The sequence below is a fragment of the Ixodes scapularis genome, unplaced genomic scaffold (assembly GCF_016920785.2).
Source record: "Ixodes scapularis isolate PalLabHiFi unplaced genomic scaffold, ASM1692078v2 PGA_scaffold0__279_contigs__length_252992795, whole genome shotgun sequence".
NCBI lineage: Eukaryota > Metazoa > Arthropoda > Arachnida > Ixodida > Ixodidae > Ixodes > Ixodes scapularis.
In genome coordinates this window covers 18,439,677-18,461,195 of record NW_024609835.1, presented here as the reverse complement: position 1 = coordinate 18,461,195, position 21,519 = coordinate 18,439,677, and positions in this window count along the sequence as shown.

Genomic DNA, 21,519 nt, shown 5'->3' with positions numbered 1-21,519 from the left:
ACATCAACCAGACGCCATTGCGTCACTTCCGTGACTCTTTTAAAACGCGCATGTAAATGTCCAACTTAGCCGGCCGGCACTGCTGCCTTGCTCAAATGCCACGGAGAGTGAATGAGACGTTAGCCGAAAACAAGTTCGTGGCTATTGTCGATGTCGCTATGCAGCCACCTGATGCACAAATCGAAGCTTCGTCGCTCAAGTACCGGGGAAGCGTATCTGTGTAGAAATCCGTCTGTGTAGAAATCCGTGCATTCGTCAACAAAGCCATAGAGAGCGTAGGGAACAGAGGCAGGTGGTTCATGGTCAGGTGGCGATACATCTGTCGCAAGGCCCGTACACAAGGTAAGGAACTGCAGAGCGAAGAGGAGCTGATTACTCAGTGTCCACACGCCAGCGATGCTGCCCTGCTCATTTGGTTTGACGGGCTCTTGCCTGGAATGGCGTTTGAGAATTTTTTTTTCCTTTAAAGCTTTAGGGTAGAAAGAACAAGTGAGAAACTTTCTTGCTCAGGAAAGGTGCGGCTCTCGCGTGAATTATTTATAACTTGGCGCAGAGGACAAGCAAACTTTTTAGGTTAGCTCTGTTCCTCTCTCCGGCACGTCAATCTTCACTTAATCCAGTTACGGTCTAATTGAACTCGCTCTTGAAAATGCTTATGAAATCCAAACACGCGCATTGGCGCGCACACACGCACACGCAACACAACACACACACACACACACATGTGGGAACACCAACAGTTAAAGACAAATGCAGATTGACCCTGGTTCACAAATAGCCTTAGGAAATTAAATAATAAGTAAACAGCTTTTTGTAGAGGCTAAAAAAATGTAGTCTTACTTCGCGAAGTATTATATTTCTCTTAGAAAATTCAAAAGTAGCAAGAAAAAGCGAGGTCTAACTATGTTAGCAAGACATTCTTAAACTAGTAATAACCAATTCTCGTGAAGTTTGTAAACTACATCATGACGCCCTGCCTTGACTGTGCAACGAGCTCAACGAAATGCATACAAAGCTAGGAACGCTAACTTCTTTACTAACTAATTCGCCTTTGTGTTTAGCAAAAAAAAAAAAAAATACTGCTACCACTCAATACATTTGTAGAGCGCTCGACGTGTGCTGTGAACCCATCATCTTTAGTCTTACGGTATTGTGGATGTAATCGAAAAGCTTTCTTGAAGCTCTACCTCTGGTGATGACAAGATTTGTCTTACAATTCTCAAGCTAACAAAATACATACCTTGCCGTCTTTTCTATCCCTTATACCAAGAGCCACTCCACTTAAAAATGCACTCCCCACCGACTGGAGAGTCCAGAGAAGATTACTTATTTTTAAAAAGGGAAACAAAAATTACTTCTTAGATTATTGTCCCATATTACCAACTACTGTACCTTGCAAAATTATGCAATATGTAGCGTACTCCCTCCATTATGAACTACTACTTAGAAAATCAGTAATTATGTATCAATTAACTTGATTATACGAATGGAAATTCGTGTTACACCAGCTATTTTAATTAGCTACTGATTTCTGTAACAACTTTCACTCGTCTATACCCGCTAACGTAATTTTCATTGATTTCTGAAAAGCATTCAACACGGTTTCTTGCCCACGTCACTTGTATAATATTTCTGAACTAAACATTCACCCTTCTAAATATTATCCCATGCGTAGCTCATTTTAAATAATAATAATAATATTAATATTAATGCTCCGTCTACTACTGTTACTACTAATAATAATTTAATACAAGGGCTTCAAATATATTAATATTGTATATTGGGACCGACAAAGCGCTAAAGGCTTGTAGGACTGGTCCCTTTAACTTTAGAGTCACGGCACATCTAAAACATGAGTAGAAACGCAGAATCCGTGACAAGGAAACATACACAACTAAAGTCGTAGTGCGGAACGCGAAAAAACCACCACATATATATATAAAAAAAGAAAATTGTACCGGCACAATCAAGTGATTTTACCATCTACGTACAAATAATTCTTACCCTAATCTTCTTTTCAAGTCTCCTCGAGATTTGAGTCCGACTAGCCGAAAAGGGAGGTTGCTAAACATTTGTGGTGCATAATAAGTTTAAATGCATTTCTCAAAATGGGCGTGGACGCGCGGCGTTGAATAGGGTGTCAGATCTCGAAAGACGTGACAAACATTTTTGGTGTCTTAAAAATATCCCAGTAGTGTCTCAGTACCACAGCTTGCAAAAATAAAGTTTGAGATGTTGGGAAAGAAACGACGTCAAAGAGGGTATCAGATTACTGAATACTAGAACCATATGCCACGCTACGGAAAATGCCCATCGACAAATACTTCACTTTATATTTATATTGGGTTCGTACACTACCCGAAAACAGTTATTCCATAACGCAGTGTGCTGTAAACAAGGGCATGCACAAGAAGTCTTCTAGGTATCATCGGAAGAAATATTCGCAAGTTGCATGGGGCGTCAGAAGCTGCTCGTAACTTTTTGAAGAAGTAGGAGAGGTGAGAGTTCTCCATATATGTCTCAGTCAAAATAGATTCGTAAATATTTTGTTCAGTTCACATAGCGGATTGCCACACATTCATAAAAAAACACAGTTTGGATGTGCAGAAATATTGGCGTTCTGTTGAAAGTAGTTTTTATTAAATTACGAAAGCACATCAGTTTTCGTTTTTTTTTCATTACTTCGCATGACGCTTGCCGAAACTAATCCATAACCCGCAATACATTTAACAGAAGTAATTTTTCTGCCTTATTTTAACGTATATGACTCAGCAACAAAACAGTATCATCGGCATATTGCTATAATTGAAAGAATTTGACCACCTGCGGAAGGTCACTGACATAGGTATTAAAAAAGGAAAGGTGACATTATAGAACCCTGTGGAATGCCAGCCTTGAAAGACGTTTTTTTTTTTTTTTTTTTTTTTTTTTTACGGTGAGCGCCACATATCGAAACAAGCTGCCTACAATTCGCAAGAAAGTTCTCGAGCAGTGCGTGTAAAAAGCCATTAAAGCCGAGGCACACCGTGACCGAGGCTGAATAACTTACGTAAAATAACTAGGTAATACATAGTCAAAAGCTCTCGAGACATCAAGAAGAAGCCTGTTCGTGAAAAGATTACCTTCGAATCTACTGTGAAGTAAATTGGAAAACACTTCAGGCAAGGGTTGCGCGCCTTTTTTGAGTACAAATTTGTACTGTTGTTGCGACAAAATATTAAATTCATCTAAAAAAGCTGTCACTATCAAGAAATTGTGTTTTTCCAAGAGTTTCGCAAGTAAAGGTAAAACAGAGATCGGACGCTAACTTTCCACCTCATTTTGACCTCCCTCTTTATATGAAGGCTTGACGATTGCTATTTTTTGGTCTTCTGGAATAATAATTGAAGTAATGAAATTGATTAGCATCTTGAGAATTAGATTCTTAAACGAGCTGTCATTTCTGCATAAATCAGCTATCCGTACTTTATCAATTCCAGGAGATTGGCCTGGCTTGAAACTGAGTAACACAGCATGCCTTCCTTGTTCCGCTATTTCCGGAAGGAAGGTGGATGCAACATTCGTTGAAGTTCAATTTGGGGAAGATAATGCAACATCGCGTGAGACGTTCGAGGTTTTTTCGAAGTGCACACAAAACTCATTAGCCGTGGACTTTGTGTTATGAGGAAATTACTTTGAAATGATTTCATCGGCAGAATGTTTTGAACTTTGGCCAATGGGCAGCTCGCTAAACAAATAAAAAATTACGCGGGAATCAAAACGGGACTCAACCAACTTCTGTTTGATATAGTTACGTTTACCTGAGCGAATGAGCGCGGTTACCCTGTTGCGCTCGCTTTTAAATTTAATCCCCGCATCTATATTGTGGGGAGAGTGACGGTGGCAGTGCGCCCCAAAGAGCTCTTTGTCTTTAATGGTGGCGATTATATCATTAGTCAGTCACATGCTATGTTTAATGGGGCCCCATTAAACAGTAATAACTTTTTACTGCCTTATATAAAATTTTGCCCAGGGTAAATGAAGTCTCAGTAAAGCTCTTTTTGACTCTGAATTTGTAATAAATTATCCCAACTATAAGAAGAAATTAGTTTGTCGAATAAGTTTCGATCGATCACTTCCATCTGTGTTTTTTCAGGACAGGTGTGTTGAATACCGGTATCTGAAATAAACTGAACTGCGGTAAAGTAGTGGTCTGCTAGTTTCTGCAAAACCACTGTAGATTCAACTGAAAGTCTATGAGTCCGTATATTCCTAAGATCTAAACCAGCAGAAAAAAAAGTGTCCATTTAAAATTTTCTCCCTTGTAGGGGCTTGAATAGTGTTGTCAAAACTGAATTCTGAAAGTAGGTTTAGAGAGTCGCATGCAGTTGGTTTTGGGGACTCAGACTACCAATACACAGTTTTAGTATAGCGTTGCTGGCTCTTACGTACGCAATACGCAATAGTATAGCGGTATAGCATACGCTAAAAACGACCCGCTCGGACCGATTTTAGTTGTGCGTTACGTTTCCGAGTGAACACCTCGCATGATCTTGGTTAAATTTGCCAGAGTCGCAGAATTCCGCGTGCTTATAACGCCGAAATGCTCCTAAAAATGAATATCGCAAATGAAAACGTGTCCAATCATTTTATTCAGAGTCAAACCAAGCCGCAGCTTCCTCGTCCAGCGCGCTTTTCTGCAGGGTACAGAGGCTACAAGTACGGGTGCTTAGCCGAATTTGATCACGGAGACTCCGTCACTAGTCCCGTGGAAATGCCACTTTTTATCAATGCTATCGCGGAATGAAATCCATGACTTACTGAAGTCCAGTGCATAGCGAGAACTTCGGCAATTTCTTGAAGAGTCGTTTGTTCGTCGACGATGAACTGAGCGAATGGGGGGCATTCACTGGACGCCATATTTGAGGGTGCTGTTGAGAGCGCATGCTCAGAACGAGCTCACATTAATAGGCTGCTAAGACCGGCAATCTTGACAGTGCGGAATGCACGTTACAAAAGAACTGTGGAAGCTTGTCATCCGCACGCGCTCAGCATTTGCGCACACGGCTATGGCCACCAATAATAACTCCTAGGCCGCCGCCATGTTGCTGATGCTGATGCGGCTGGCACGAATCTCGCGCCCTCTATCAGGTAGAAAATTTCTGCCACTCTCTGGGACTGTGAAGACCCGCTCAGCGCGGTTATCTACCTACGTTTTTGCGGTTTTGCATTCGACGTTTTCTCGCCCCTCTTGAAAGTTTCCACTTAATTTTTTTTTATGCGTGCTGCATACCCTTCTTGTGTTATCTTCCATTGTGAGAAATAAGGCTGGTAAGTGCCTGCCATTCAAGCTTTTCTGCTCGACATTCACGGGAAACGAAGGAGGTGAAGGACGTCGAACGACCCTCAACGCGATTTTGCCAACATTGTTCTCCCCCCTCCCAGAGATTATCCGCGTAGAATCCTCAGTCATCTCCAAAAATAGTTGTCCGGGTTGGGGTGAGAAACGGGTCAGTCGCGTTTGTTTCTTTGCCATGGTGCGGTTGTGAAAAAAGGAAGCTCTCCTCAAAACAAAGTCACCTCGGATTTCGTCCGATCGTCAAGATGTGACTGTCGTCGACTGTGGCTGTGTTATTTGAGATCTTTCTCAAATAAATTATTTTAGGATAACGCTCCATCGCGTGGTACGTACGATATATTGTTCGAATGTTAACACTTCCACAATTGTATGTCCGTGTCCTGTCCATCGGTAAGCACGTTATTTGTGAGCGTGAAAAATGCATGACTTTCGGCCCTCTTCAGTTGGAATTTATTTTTGAAAGCGAAACGCTTTGTCGTTTGACATGCGGCGAATCCCGCGGCGCCGTCAAAACTTATCGTAAGAAAACAACAAATAACCAGAACTATACATTCCAGTTGCATTCGTTCTGTCGCGCGCGTACCCAACACAAATAGTTTACAGCTTTATTTTGCTTTTTTTTTTTCAAATGTGGCACAATGCTTTCTCAATGTCCTTGGGAACATACATGTACCATGAAACACAAAATATAGCGGGAAAATACGAGAATTTAGCCGCCAGCAGCGTTCGAAACTGCGCTTACGCAGGCTGCGCCTATTGAAATTACACTCCACTCGGTTAGGGTCAGGAGGGACGCCGGTGAGGGTCTAGCCTCAAACTCAGTGACTGGGCTCGAAAACGGTTTGTTGCCCCTGGGGTCAAGTGTTTTTTGGAAAGGTGTATAGGCCTAGCGTCAAGCAGATCGCAGCGTTGACGCACAATTCGACCGGTGAGCACTTTCACCGTGCACTCTTTCAGTTGCACGGCGATCTGATTCGACCGCGGTACGTTCCGGAAAGAAGTGCCACGCTGAACACTACGTTTTTTCACCGTTCGCGTAACACAGAACACACAGAACACCCCGACGTTCTTGCTGCGCCAGTCAAGGTAACCGCCATTTTGAAACTGGCGCTCTCGTTGGGCTCGAGATCTCTTCAGTGCTTCCCGCAAGGCCCGCTAGCCCGCAACGCAACATCCCCAGCGTTGCGTGCGTACGCAATACGCTAGTCCTTCTACTGCGTTCTGAGCATGCGCACTCACGACCCGCAATTTCCTTGCGTACGCAAAGCTATGCGGAGGGCAAGTTCGTCTGCTTCTCGCGCAGGGGGTAGCGGTGACGTCAGAACGCCGAGTTCTGATTGGCTGATCGCGACCCCCTATCTGAGCGTCGTCTGCTCCTTTGCAACGTCGTCTGCGTCCGTCTTACCTTTCCTGCGACTTTCGGAAGTGCAGAGGCCGGATTCACGAAACGATCTTACGCCAAGAATATGCGTAAGACAAAACTTGAGAACAAATTCGTATTAACGAAACGAAATTTTCGTAAGTTTTGCGCAGGTTACGACGAAATCCTACGACAGCTCCGAAGCTGTCTAAAGGCCCATACGCACATTCGCGTTCGAGCGCGGTGCGTTCCGTAGCGGCAAGCGGACGCGTTGCGTTGCGAAGACCGCTTGCGCCAAGCTTGTAGGCACAGTTGCGTTGACACGCAATCAACCGCAGTCAAGAGCCAATAAGAACGCGCTATCGTCGCTAGTGGCTCACCAATAGTAAGCGAAATCCAAGGAAACATGGCGGCGCACGGCGACAGCGTCGGTGTTCGATCTTGGGACAATCTCGCCGGCTTCCCCGACGTTTTGTTATCGCAGCCTTGGAAAATACAGTCCCCACCGCTCCCCAAGACGAAAAAGCAAGCACTGCGACCGGCGAACCGGATCCGTCTCGCCGAGTCGGCCGAGTGGGGCGAGCGAACACCTGGCGAACACGTCAACCCCTCTCCTCTTTCGGCTTCTGATTGGTCGAACGCACCCGAACGCACCGCAACGCTTCGAAATGTTGAGGGAGTCTCTACTCGCTTGCGTCGCGCTACCGAGTGTTGCGGGAAGGCGCGCGTCGCTCTGCAAGCGACCGCGCCTGGCCGCAAGGACTCCGCAACGCACTCAAACGCGTTCAAACGCGAATGTGCGTATGGCCCTTTACGCACTTCTTACGATCAAATTAGCATGGGCGACAGCGTCGCGCTCGCAACGACCAACGGACGTTTATTTTTTTACGTGCGCTTCTCACGCGTCCCGACTTCAAGCAGCAGCAAAAAAGTAAACAGTACTTACAACAGACCACGACGAACAAGAGCGCTGGATCCACAAACACCCGGGAAAAGCACCAACGGCCACGATTCCACCGACAGCGACCAAGCGAGAACGGCAGATGGGCGACCGTCTGCCCTCGACCGTCTGCGGCGATCGTCTCGGCGACCGTCTGCCCTCGACCGGCTGGCGTGCTGAATGGAATATGCCCGCGCGACCCTCGTGAACCCTTCGCGTCTTATACTTTGATCGCTGACCTCAATTTTAGATTAAGATCTCTCCCTCTTGTCAGATCCTTGTTTTTCGAGGCAACGGTGACTCTCGCCGGCCAAAAAAGCGGTGAATTTCCGACAGACGCAGGAAAGGTAAAGCAGCCTTCGCTTTGACTAGCAGACGCAAAGCAGACGACGTTAACTGCGCCAACCCGCCGACGCCGTAAAATAGTGAACAGTCTCGCCGCACACGAAACGAGGAAAAAAGTATTTGGGAGGGAACTTGCGGACACTAACACGCTCACTCTAAGTTCTTAGCAAACAAACCTCGGCGCCTCGGAACACCTCGCCAGTGAGTCCTTTGACTTCCCTCTTAGATGCGCGTCTGCTAGTTGTTAGACAAAAGCAACGTACCGCTCGAGTTATTTCGCCTGCCCTCTCTGAAACGCGAAGTCGAGCTCGCTCGATTTCCGAAAGTCGCAGGAAGGGTAAGACAGACGCAGACGACGTTGCGAGCAGACGACGTTGCAAAGGAGCAGACGACGCTCAGATAGGGGGTCGCGATCAACCAATCAGGGCTCGGCGTTCTGACGTCACCGCTGCTACCTTTCTCATGCGCAGAAGATGAAAATGAGCCCACTTGCGAGGCGTATAGCGTACGGTCCACTAAAACTGTCTAATGTTTAAAGGGAAGCTACGAAGCTTCTTGAAAAAAAATGAGTTAGAAGTAAATTCTAGTGTATTTTTACCTCGTGACCCCGAATACCAAAACCATTTTCCGCGCAAGTGTTTTTAAACGCGAGAAAAAAGCGAAAGACTGTCGCTGTCCGTGACGTCATCGACGGATCTTTTGGCTTGCCAAGGCTAGGGAGGCGGGGCTTCAGCCCTATTTTCAAATTGCTCGTATTGCTCTCCGGCGCGTCGCATTGAAATATAATTGTGATCTCTGCTATTCTAAAGGCCAAATGAATGCAATTCAAGCATTTTTTCTCAAATGTAGAAGTGCCCCATCTTCCCTTTAAGCAATCAACTACGCAAAGCTGCTCTGCAGTTTGAAAGTCAGCCAGGCATGACCCGAGTTCATCTAGGATATTTGAAATGCTTTCGGATAGGGGGCGATAATATGCAAATAACGTAACAGATAATATTGAGTGACTTCTTTTTATCGTAATACACTGTGCGTGGACAAAGGTGACATCGAGATGCTCTGTAACCAGCGAATGTTTTATAAATATTCCAATACCACCAACCTAACTTGCCAGGATGGATGCGAGAAAATTCTCAATGGCGAAGTAGTAAGAGCGGATCAACATAAGCAGCTGATATATTTATCTCGTTGAGACCCAAATGTCACCAATATCTTTCGAATATTCAGATAAGGCAAAATTGGTCTTAGTAGTTTCTAGCACTGCAAATATGATGCGGAAAGTAATTAACCCACTAACTTTACTTTGGGTCATGTTCCAAAATTTACTCGATCTTACTCCAGGGTAAATTTTTTGTGCTTTGGTGTTCCGAAACCTACCCGCGTTCAGCGCTTTTCAGTCTGTTGTGTTCACGTGACATGACCCGCCGGAGTAACTCTGATTCATTTGGGTAAGATTTGGTACACAGCCATACATAAGTTGCACATAACGTCATTCGCGGTCATGCCGGTATTTCATGCGCCACGAACGTTCGGTACTCCCTCTTATTTTCACACCGCAGCTCGAGGAAACCAGTGACTAGGAAGAACCGTCAGAACCCAGAAATGACGACACCTGCAAGCTCTGTATGTAAAACATTCACTGGGTGCCATATTTAAGCGCGTTGCTCACAGCGGATACCCGGGGGAAGGGGAAGAGTGGTAAGGTTGGCCTGGTAGAGGTCCTTGCATCCTCAGATCAGGCTCGTACCTAACATCTGCAAAGAACGGCGATCTCGATGATGTGGAATGCACGTTGCCAAAACACTGCTGAAGTTAACACGTACAACGTAATAGACTCGTTAGCGTTCAACGCCAAGTCATATCCAAGACTAAGTCATTCCACGAGAGAGCCATACTGTGGCGAACTGGCTCTTGTTCTTAAAGACCGATGACGTGGCGGCATTCCAACGGAGCTTTACAGGTTGCCACCAGGCGCAATCTTGAAATATGTTCCTTCGTTTTAAAATTAGTTTTCTTTAATTTTCTGCCGACAGCCCAGAAATAACGGTCAAGACTATGTTTCTGGGATTCCGCGACAACATAGTTAACATCTAAACATAGAAATAAGACAAGAATTTCGTTTCCGTACCCCCTTATTAAAGATTACAGTAATAAGAAGAAAAATGAAAGAAGAAGAAGAAGAAGAAGAAGAAGAAGACGTACGACGAAGACGACGTTGAAGACGACGACGAAGGCGAAAAAAAGGAGAACGAGGAAGAAAACGACAAAGCAGAAAAATAATTAGAAGAAGAAGAAGAAGTGGGAGGAGGAGGACAGAAAGAAAAAGGAGGAGGAGAATGAGAGGGAGAAGACGAAGAAGAGAGAGACGAAGACGAAGAATGAAAAAAAAAAAAGAGAAAAAAAAGGAGAAGAAGACGTCGAAGAGGAAGACAAAGAAGCTAGAACAAGACGGAGAAGAAGACGAAGAAGCCAGTTGTATAATCTTCGACAACGCTTCGGCCTTTCTTCCACATCAAGCGCGCACGCGCAGCCCAAGCACCGAGGAAAGCGTAGAGCGCGTACAGGAGGCCGGGTGTTCGAAAGACACGTCCTGCTATTTTCATTCGGTTCACGCGTCGGCAGCTCGAACATCGCATCCCCGGTGTGCTTCCGTCGTTGCAGTCGTTCGCTTCCAGCATCGCCTCCGCTACTAGAGAAAAACGACAAGCATCTCAAGAAGAGAAGCTTTCTAAGCTAAGAAAAAAAGACCCAGAAAGGGGAGGCGCTGACACCGCCAGTTTTGTCACGAACCTATCTTCAAGACAACTCTCCCCCTGCGAGATTCAAGTCTTGGCGAAAGGCCACGGCTTCAACATGACCACGACCCGGCCCCCTCTACCAAAAATGGTTGCCGCTGTGGAAGACGGCATTGCGCGTCTAGACCCTAGCGTCCGAGAAGGCGTACGACTTAAAGCGATAGGCATCCTTTCAAAACCTCCGCGAGACAACGCCACAATCTATCTCGCGATGAAATTGCTGCGCTTCAGAAGCTCCGCGAGGATACAGAGATTGTGCTACTGCCGGCAGATAAAGGGAAATGTACCGTTGTCCTGGACCAGGAGGGGTGCGAACAGAAGCCACGAGATCTACTGGAAAGTCCGGCCTATGAAAAGCTGAAGAAAGATCCAACGTCCCAAATTCAACGGAACATGAACAAGATGTTGTCTGACATTTCCAAGCATTATGCAGAGTCGAAAGCCCTTTACTTGCATCTCATCTGCAGGAATGGCTCTGCGCCAAGCTTCTACGCTCTTTACCAGCGTGCCAGTTCCCTTAGCAGTTGCTGCATCCAGAGAGGTTCTCGAAAAAGACGAAACATTGGGCTCAAGAACCAGCCTCAGTGTTGATGAGCTATGCCGCCTTCTCGAGTTCTGCCTTGGCAGTACGTACTTCAGCTTCAAGAGTGAGATTTTCAAACAAGTCAAAGGAACGGCCATGGGCGCCTCTATTAATGCCACGACTGCAAACCTCACAATGGAAGCGGTTGAACAGAAAGCGCTTAGCATTTTCGCCAACAGGCCAAAAAAGTTCATGCGCTATGTAGATGACTGTTTTTGCATCGTGAAGAAATCAGAGGTGAACCACATCCTCGCACACCTGAATTCCATAGAAACGGCCATCCAGTTCACTGTAGAATGCGAGAGAGATGGAGTCTTGCCGTTCCTCGATGCTCTGGTGAAAAAGCAAGGAGACAAGCTGGGGTTCACGGTCTACAGGAAGTTAACACACACCGGACGCTACCTTGATTATGCCTCAAACCACCCAACGAGTCACAAGACGTCGGTGGTCTCTACTCTCTTGTCTAGAGCAACGACCATCTGCTCGTCGGAAAGAGACAGAAGAAAGGAAAAACAGACCATACTTGCTGACCTCCAAAAAAAAAAAAACGGCTATTCAAGGAGTTTTGTTTAACGCGTCGCCCGTCGACAGTGCTGCACGCGCAATAACCATGGATCGTCGGTTGACACACAGCCCCGCCCCATCGCGCGCATCAGCGTCCCCTATGTAAAAGGGATGAGCGAGACGCTGGAGCGCGTGCTCCGAAAAGAAATGATCCAGGTGGCGCACAAGCCAGTGTCAACATAAGGACGGCTCACGTCAAGGCCGAAATATCACCTCCCAAAAGAGAAAGCACAAGGCGTGGTCTATAAGATACCGTGTGCGGAGTGCCCCACCGCCTACATCGGTGAAACTAAATCTTTTCCCGAACGCATGCGCCAGCACCAGAACGATGTGCGCAATTTCGATCGCGAGCGTATAGCGCCGTCGCGGAACATTGTGAGGTATTTGATCATCGGATTGACTTCGGAAACGCACACGTGATAGACACGGAGCCACATATTCGAAGACGCCTGCTCTTGGAGTCGTGGCATATCCAGAATACACCGCGGAACATTAACAGGTCCCTCGGGGCCTTACCATCTATTTACGTCCATGGCCTGCGTCACGTTCACAAAACATCATCTCGGTAGAAGAGGAAGGAGAGGTCGAAGCTCGCGCTATCCCATTCCATTTATAGTCACCCCTGAAGGAGGAGTCAAGTCGACCCCGAAACGTTGGGAACTCTTTGTTTCTGAACTTTTGGTTTGAGCTTTCTTTCTCTTTTTCGTACCTCAATGTTTTGCACGCAGAGCCGAACATAGGTCGGCCCTGCACACACCCGACAGAAACATTGAATGCGTGATATTTTATCGCTATTGCTTGTGACGGCCATGCCGCTTTCGTGGGGTCTTTCATATTTTTTCTTTTTTTGGGGGGGGGGGGGGGGGGGAGGGATGAGAAGGCGAATGTATTACTCACCGCAGCTCAGAGTATACGTAGAGCGAGAGGCCGCGCTGCTGAACCCAGGAGTGCTGGTTTCTATTTCCACTTCTGCCCGTTTCAATCCATGGATGAGCATCGTACCGGCATGCAGTCGTGTATCACTACTGCGTGATGCACGTTAAAGACACTCGGCTTGCAGTCGTACTGCACTGACTAGATTTCTCATCAACAAGGTAAGCCAGTATCGCCGCACCTTAAACGTAGACCGACCTTACGCTGCCCAGACACAAACGTAAAATTGTATGCTTGTTTCTATGTCTTCTTTCAGCGACCAATCTCTCTCTATATATCAACTGCTCCATGCAGGAGAGGCAACCAAGGTAATATATCGTTCCTCAGAGCAGCAATTTAGCTACGACGGATCTCCCAACTTCTCCGTAATTAGGCCACATCTCGCGAGACTGTCCAGCTGCCACGGCCCTCTCGGGGCCCGAGACCTCCAGCATCCAAGAAGCAGGGGCGGTTTTTCCTCCTCTCAGGATCCGGAGCCAGCCAGTCCATTTTGGGTTTGGGCAATGTCGGAAGCGTGGAAATCCTCCGGAATTACGAGGTACGACAGAAATCACCGCACGTTCCGCTTGTACCAGGGATCTCTGTACGTAGACGGATCTGGCAGCTGCGCGTTAGAGCAAGTTAGCAAACACGAGGTCTTTTTTTTTTTTTACTAATATTATTATTCCGTGTGCCTTTCTTATTTTTGCATTGTGTTATGTTGGCTGATCGTATTTTTTGTGTTGATTTTTTTTTTAAGCGGTTTTGTGTACGCCAGAAAGGAATGCCAATCCTCGGTTTTGCGGTTCACGAAATTTAAAAAAAATTATTATTTCATGTTTTTTTGTTTTTTTGTGTGTGTGTTTTTAGGGGGTTGATATGTCTGAGGTATAAAAGTTATCCACCACGACATGAGGAAAACTGTACACAGGACAGGCTCAGGGAAGACTGTTCTCAATTAGTCAAGTCCCTTACGGTCCTCTTCAGCTTGGGGGAGTTGTATGTGTGTGTGTTGGGGGGGGGGGGGGGCGGGGGGAAGTTGGGGAGGGAAGGGAGGCATCACAAGGACAATGCATGCACAGTGAAAACATATGTTATTTCTCCTGAACCGGGCGTCTTGAACCCTAAAAAAGCCAAGAAATTAATTTTGGGTTGAGATAAACAATTTTACATTGGAATCTTACTAATCGCATATGGTTTAGTGCGCCAAAAGAAAGAAAGGCAAAAGTCAAAAGCCAGCTTTTTAGTACGAAACTTCCAAAATATAGCAGACTATTTCGTACCTACTTTCCTTCGAAAGCTTTTCGCCTTGTCACCGTGATACATTCTCGGTATCCAAAGCACGTCAGCTCGTCAGCAAGAAACTCGACGACGAATATTTGAATATCCGTTCGTGGCCAGAGAGTGCCTTGAGTGCACTTATCATTCCTAGGTCGTGACGACCGCGTGATTTCCCATTTTGCTTTTGAGTTCAGGAGGAAAGCTAAGGAAGAAGTAGTTGAGAAATCATTTCATGGCCCCTTTATAAGGTGACCCCTCAATGTCAGTTATGTGCAAAAGCCCGCATTGCTGCATATAAAAGTCAAGTAGCTTCAAAATCTCAAAATTAGAAAAATAAGTCATTTCACCAAATGCAAGGATTGTGCACCGGTTCGCCCAAAAACAACCGTATTAGCGAAAGAAAGTGGCAACGTTAAATTGGTCGTAAATCTGTTCAGTTATTAATTAACTATAAAACTAAGTGACTTCTTAATTTTTTTTTTTTTATTGCTACTATCGCGGCATTGCTTTCTTAACAATCGCTTCCTAAGGCCGAACTCGCAGTGCTCATATATCATAGCACAGACAGCGTACCGACAATGTCCGAGGCATTCCTCGTATGACGGTCACATTGGTCATAGAAAAACTGCCTGCAGAAATGTTCGAATCATGTCTGCAACAAACATGCGTCGAACATAATTGACGCGTGTCCGCAGATATTTCTTTCCTTATGCCCACCGCCAACACCGCGAGTAACGACATGATGCATGACATGATGTATGAGGGGTGGGACTTTGGCTTAAGTGGCTTTATAAGGTCTCGTTGATTTCTCTTCTGCGATACGGGGGTTCGAGCAATTATTCCTATTTTAGAACTTTCTAAAGTGTTTAAGTTTGATTGCTAAAATTTATGTTGGTTTCTTGATTATCGCGGTACGTATAGATTTTGTGTCAAAGTCTGCTGGGTGCAGTAATTTAAGTAATTAAAATTTAGCAAAGACGCTTCAATGGGTTGTAAGGGGGGAAGGCGCTACAAATGTCGGTGTCTGGATGAGTGGATGTCATTCATTCATTCATTCATTTGTTTATCTTTTGTGCTCATGGACAGCTTTCGCCTTTGTAATGATGCACAATTAACACACAGCAAAAAGAAGTATAATTCTACAAATTGACAAGAAAAAGCTTGAACGCTACAAATGATGGGTTAAAATTTATAGATTTGTAGAGAAAACTTGAACGCAGCAAAAAATGGGTTAAAACTGTCAATGCAGGAATCATCGAAAGTATTATACAAGGTCTGAGCGTGTGTCATGGGGCAGGTTTGGACGAATTGATTAGCATAAAATGTAAGAGAAGTGCGCAAACTCTTCTCGGAACATGAATAGTTATCGCTGAAGTTAGATCAGGGCGATCAATGACTCCGTCAAAGCATTTGAACAAAAATATGAGATCTCTGTCGTGTCGTCTGGCACTCAAAGTAGAACAATTGCATCGTTCTAAAAGTCTTCTATATTCAAAGTAAACAGTATGACCAACATAGCGGTCGTAAAAAATAAAAAAAAACGTATCAGGATATTTTAATCGACTCTCGGTACGTACGCCCAATAGAATTCCACAGAACTGAGGAAAGCTTTAGCTTGGACCTAATTAATGAAAAGTATAACTGCATAATACAAGCCGACAGGGAAAACTCACGTGTAATTCTAGATATGACACCTAACGTACAAAAAGAGGCGTTGACAATGTTATTGTCATCCGTATTAATGACAGAGAAGAGTCTATATAAACTCAACGATCACGAGTGCAATCCATTCTTTGCAATTTCACATTGCCGAGTTGTTAGCAGAAATAAAAAAAGCCTTAGCTTCTTAGCAAATGGCATAACAGTCTTAGTGGGATTAAGTGTCAGCCTGTTGAGACTGCACCAATTACTCACTGATTTAACATCACCCATTAGTTCCACAGAGTCCTCTACAGACACTATTTGCCTAAATAACTTTACGTCATTGGCGTATTACAGGATTTCTGAATGTCGAACACATGAGCTAAGGTCGTTTATGAAAACATTAAATAGAATCGGCCCAAGGATTGACCCCTGGGGAATTCCAGAGAGGGTGACAAAAGGCCCGGAGAGATGACCAAGGATACGTACAAAGTTGTGTCTATCGGATAAATAATTGTTGAGCAATGTGCATAGTTTAGTACTCATACCGTACGATTTCGGCTTTTGTAAAAGTAGCGAGTGGTCAACCAAATCAAATGTCTTAGACATAAAAAAAATATGCAGTGTGAACCTTACCCCGCTGACACACAATAGGCGAAACGAAATTAAGAAAAGACACCAAGTTTGATTCCACTGATCTTCCGCGCACAATACCATGTTGTGAGGGGCGGATATTATGTTTAAAAAAACTTGAAATATGTTTTGAAACTACTATTTCGTAAACCTTTGCCATAATAATAAAACGGGTCTATAGTTTTTGGATCATCTGTTCTTCCTTTCTTATGTATCGGCACGGTTATCGCGTTTTTCCAAATCTAAGGAAAAGGGGAAGTCGATAATGAAACGTTTAAAATATGCGTTACAAGGGTGTGAAAAGGGAAGAGCATCATTTGACAATAAAACTCGGGATACCGTCAAACGCGACCGATAACTTAGGTTTTAGTATTTGTGTTGCAAGTTTTATGTCAGCGTTTTCAAAGAATGGAATTGATAGACAATCGTTACCACTGTCAGCAACGTCAGGTGTAGATAAACCATTCCGGCTGCAAGAATACACAGGGGTAAAATAGTTCGCAAAAGCGTTCGCCACATCTTCGGGTTCACTAATCGGAATTCTAGACGAGTCAGCGATGTTTTTTTATCGATGAAGTTATGGCTGTACGGTTCTCGACGTACAGTGCTAATCACACTTGTCTATAACGCGCGAGCGTGCGGCTTTCTCCGGGGAGCGCTAGACTGGTGGCATTCGCGGAAACTAAGGTAGTCACGTGGCGCAACATGGAAGGGCCCGCTCGAGGGGTGTCCTGCCCACTCTATCAGCTTGATAAGCGATAAAAATAAAGTGCTTTATGATATATTTTTCTTTTTTGACGACGACGTCGTTGATACGCCTTCAGGCTTTAGTTTGTTTATTGTTCGAGCAATGATGCTTGTAAAAAGCGTGCGAGCAGCCCTCCGCGTTTGGCGCCAGCTGATAGAGTGGGCAGGACACCCCACGAGCGGGCACCCCTCGAGCGGGCCGTTCCATGTTGCGCCACGTGACTAGCTTAGTTTCCGCGAATGCCACCAGTCTAGCGCTCCCCGGGCAAAGCCGCTCGCTCGCGCGTTATAGACAAGTGTGATTAGCACTGTACCTACAGAACTGCAATGGGTCACGATATAAATTGCGCCTTACTGAATCATGGTGCACTCTCTTATCGCGCTGCAACAACGGCTTTGCCTGCGCACGTGATTTGGAAAATTTGGCGTACCAGAACGCTGAGATAGAAGCCTTATATTTCCTATGATAATGCAATTTGGATCTTAAAGCTGATCTCCGCTCGAAAAAATACCAGTGAGGATAACGAGTTGTTTCAAGACGATTCTTTGGAACAAAGCGCTCAAGTCTAGATATGATATGTTTAGTAGACGCCGCTACCGCACTGTTTACAACAGTCATGTTGTATATGTGTGCCCAGTTTACGTTATCTAAATATCGAAATAGACTAAAGTAATCGCCTCTTGAAAATGAAAAAAAAAAAATTCGTTAGGGGAGGGATGATCGCCAGGTGGGGAATAATTGGAGCTGTTTCGGTCTCCTGTTCTTGGGTGCACTAAATGGCTGTTACCCGTCGCGGGTTCATGCGGATGAACATCTTGAGAGCCTTCGTGCTAGAAACAAACTTCGAACCCCTAAACACCGGTCGTGAGTCTTGCTTACAATCTAGGAAGAAAAAATAAACGTCGCGGCTGAGTCCGAGACCTTCGTGTGTGTGTGTGTCGCCCAGTCTTTTGTTCCTCAGTCACGGGTTTCCACAATGTGTGAAAGTTCATACGCTCGCCCGTATTTTGTTTCCTTATTTAACCAAATAGCGAAACTGTTTTCGCGTTGAATTACGCATGAACATGACATCAACCCCGAGACTAAGAGTAAAAAGGACACAAACACTCAAGGGTCTCGATACATCGTTCTTTGATTGTTATTCAAAGTTTTCTTTTCTTTCTTAACATTTGTTTCGCTCATACAAAATTTACTAAATGTACTATCGTCTGTGGGATCAGGTACAGCTTACTGCTTTTGGTTAGCGTTGAGCCCAACCCTTTTCTAATTTTTTTTTTAAGTAGAAAGGTTAAAAAACAACAATAGACGATCAAGAACTCAATACTCGCTGGCGTTGTACTTTTCATTTTTGAGTAACGAGCGAACGGTATCGATAAACACTTGCCAAATTCGGCGAGAATTAATCAACAAGAACGGCGAGCTGAGCCACGCGCAAGATGGAAGCTCCGGACAGAGGAAGAGGGAAATGTGCTACGTTAGAAAAGGCGTCCTCGGATCGATGCTTGAGTGGCTGACCCCCGCGATTTATTAACCACAGTCGCCGAAGAAGCGGCCGTCAGACAGGAAGCAGCTTGGACCTAAGCAGCGTCTCGGCATTCTGTGCCGCCGACAGGTGGCATTATTAGCCCGGGGCCACGCTCCAACGTGACGATGGGGCTTCTCTCGAGTGGTCGTTCCTCACGACGAGGAGGCAGCAGAAAAGCGCCTCTTTAATGGGTCTCGTGCTTCTGGATTCGGCTACTCACGTGACAACGCTTATCTGTTTCTTATTTCTTTAGCTCTGCTTGCAAATATATCGAACGCCCATTGATTTCTTTTTTTTTTTTTTTTGTTTTGATGGAGTTGTGTTTTTTTTTTAATATGGAGCTTATTAATATGAATTCCTCGCACTATGGACAAAATACTGCAGAACGAATTGACCATATACGTAGATGTTTGTTTAGTTATCATGGAAAACTCCCATTATGAACGACTTTTTTTTAGAAAACGAGGATGTCCGTTAACGCCCTGTTCCTCCTAATCAGAAAAACACCGTTGTTTATCCGCTGACAAAGAATATATATTCGTTTTGGCTAGGGCTGTCCGAACGAGCTTCCGTGGATCATGTCCCCTATCTACAGGCAAGCCACGCTAAACTGTAAGAACGATTTGAACGACGTAAACTGGACCTGTCTGGGAGCCGTCTTTCGAGTTTAATGTTCGCACTATTCGCTCTGCGCCTTAGCTGTCTTAGAAAGGTTCAAATTCTTTTCAGAGGCAGTTAGCGCCAGAAGAAGTTATCGCGTCCTCTGTCACCGGTATTGTACCGTCAATATTGGTCCAGATGCCTAGCTTGGCGTTGTTCATCGCGTGCGCTCTGCTTCGGCTAGATTTCGGCGATTTCCATCCCCACATGTTTGGTCACAAAGGATAAAGGTGGACTATCCGGCTACGCATTGGATGTATCGGAGCGCGAAACATAAAACAACAACGCAGTCATTGTGCCAATCCGTGAGCCACATTTCGTGGATGCACTTGGAAACAGAAACCGAAGGGATCCAATCAAAATCTGAAGCATATGACGCTCCGTAATGCATGGAAACGCTTTTTTGGTTCGTGGTGGGTTAAATATAAAAAAAAAAAAAAAGGCTTTCGCCGCATGAACGGCCCATTCTGAAAGAATTGGCTCTTGGGTTAAGAAGTGTTAGGTTTTCATATATTTTATTTCAAAATCAGTCGCAATGCCGCGGGCATTATAGAGGCGGGAAGGTAGAATTATCAGTATGTCGGAAGCATGACAATAAGGAATTTGGAGGACATTATGTACAAAACGTAATCTAACAAATGTATCGTCGGAACATTTCATCGGGTGGCTTCACCACCACCTTTGTAGGCGACTACAGGGTGACACATTGAAAAGCAGCATTTGGCGGAACATGACCCGTCTCCAGGGCCAATCGCCCGCGCATCTGGTCCAGTCGAGAGGCCTGTAACAATGAACTCATTTAGGCAAATAGTCAGACTCAATCACACGAAAACAAAGGCCCAATCGTTTGCTGTATACTGTGCCGTGCCATTGACCATGTGCTCGATCGAACGTTGTTGAAATGTTTATAGTCAGTTTTGTTATTTTTAAACGTGCCCTGTTCGACAGTCTGTTTGGGGGTCTACACAGATTCCAGCGAGGACCAATATATTTATTTACCCAAGGTATGAAAAAATTATGTTTTCGAAGACCATACATTCTACTACTTTTCGGGCAAAAGTGAATTGAAAAGAGTGACACAGGAATGGAACTCCGTAACTCAGTTAAGACATGATTGCCAATATTTACTATTCCGTAGCATTAGTTCTGCAACCTTGGGTCACGAGTTGTGTAACTGAACTCTCCCATATTAATACACGACACAGGGCTTATTCGATTAGCCTGCACCAGCCCGCAGCGGTGCAGAAAAGTGCAAGGAAATGAATACTTCAGGTTGTGTTTTCAGATAGGCTGCACTCGTAAATCGAATAAGGTGGTATGCACCAAAGTGCAGCTGGTGCAGGAGATGCACGACAATCGAAAGAACCCCCAGTCATGACAATGTATCACGAGATAAAATTACTCAGCGACACTGCGCATGCCTCGTCACAGTATTTACCACATGCTCCCATTTACAGCGCAGACTACACATTTATGTCGATTCCTTTCGTATTTTAGACTCATCATTCGTTAAGCTCACTTCGGTGGTTGCAGTAAGTTTGTGAACGAGTGCTTTGGAAAAGGTAGATACTATAGACATTGTTTTTACAGTGTTGTGCATGGAAACCAAACTAGAGTATGCTTTACAGACTGCTGTGTGAGGCTAGTAGACTAAGTAGAGTATCATACATATGTACACTTCAATATAATGGTCGTCAAAGTAGAATGCTTTGAAGGAAGGCAGAAAAATACTCTACATGTGTGGTGCACGGTGAATGTTGTTCGGGAACGGTACCTCATATGTACACAATGTCAAAAATTGCCACTGCATCGGCAAAGGCCGGCCGCAGTCCTTTCCTCAAGAATTCGGAGCTTGAGCAGTTTCGTTTTTGCACTATTGCGGGGATATCAGCTAAAAATATGTTAAATCTCTTGGAAATATTTAGAACGCGTATTTAGCGGGTAAACGTGTTGGCTACTTTCCTGACACCCTCGTTGTCATGCATCTAACACTCACTATAATGATTAAATGACAAATGAAAACCAGTTACAACATAGAGCGGCAACTATCTCGCTTGAGAACATTATACGGTAGTTCATTGTGTCATAAAATACTATTCAAAACAAACTCGTTTAAGATGATCCGTCGTGCACACATTCAAGGCAGTCGAATAAAAACTGCAATCAGCAACACTAAAACAATCGGTAGACTCCAGAT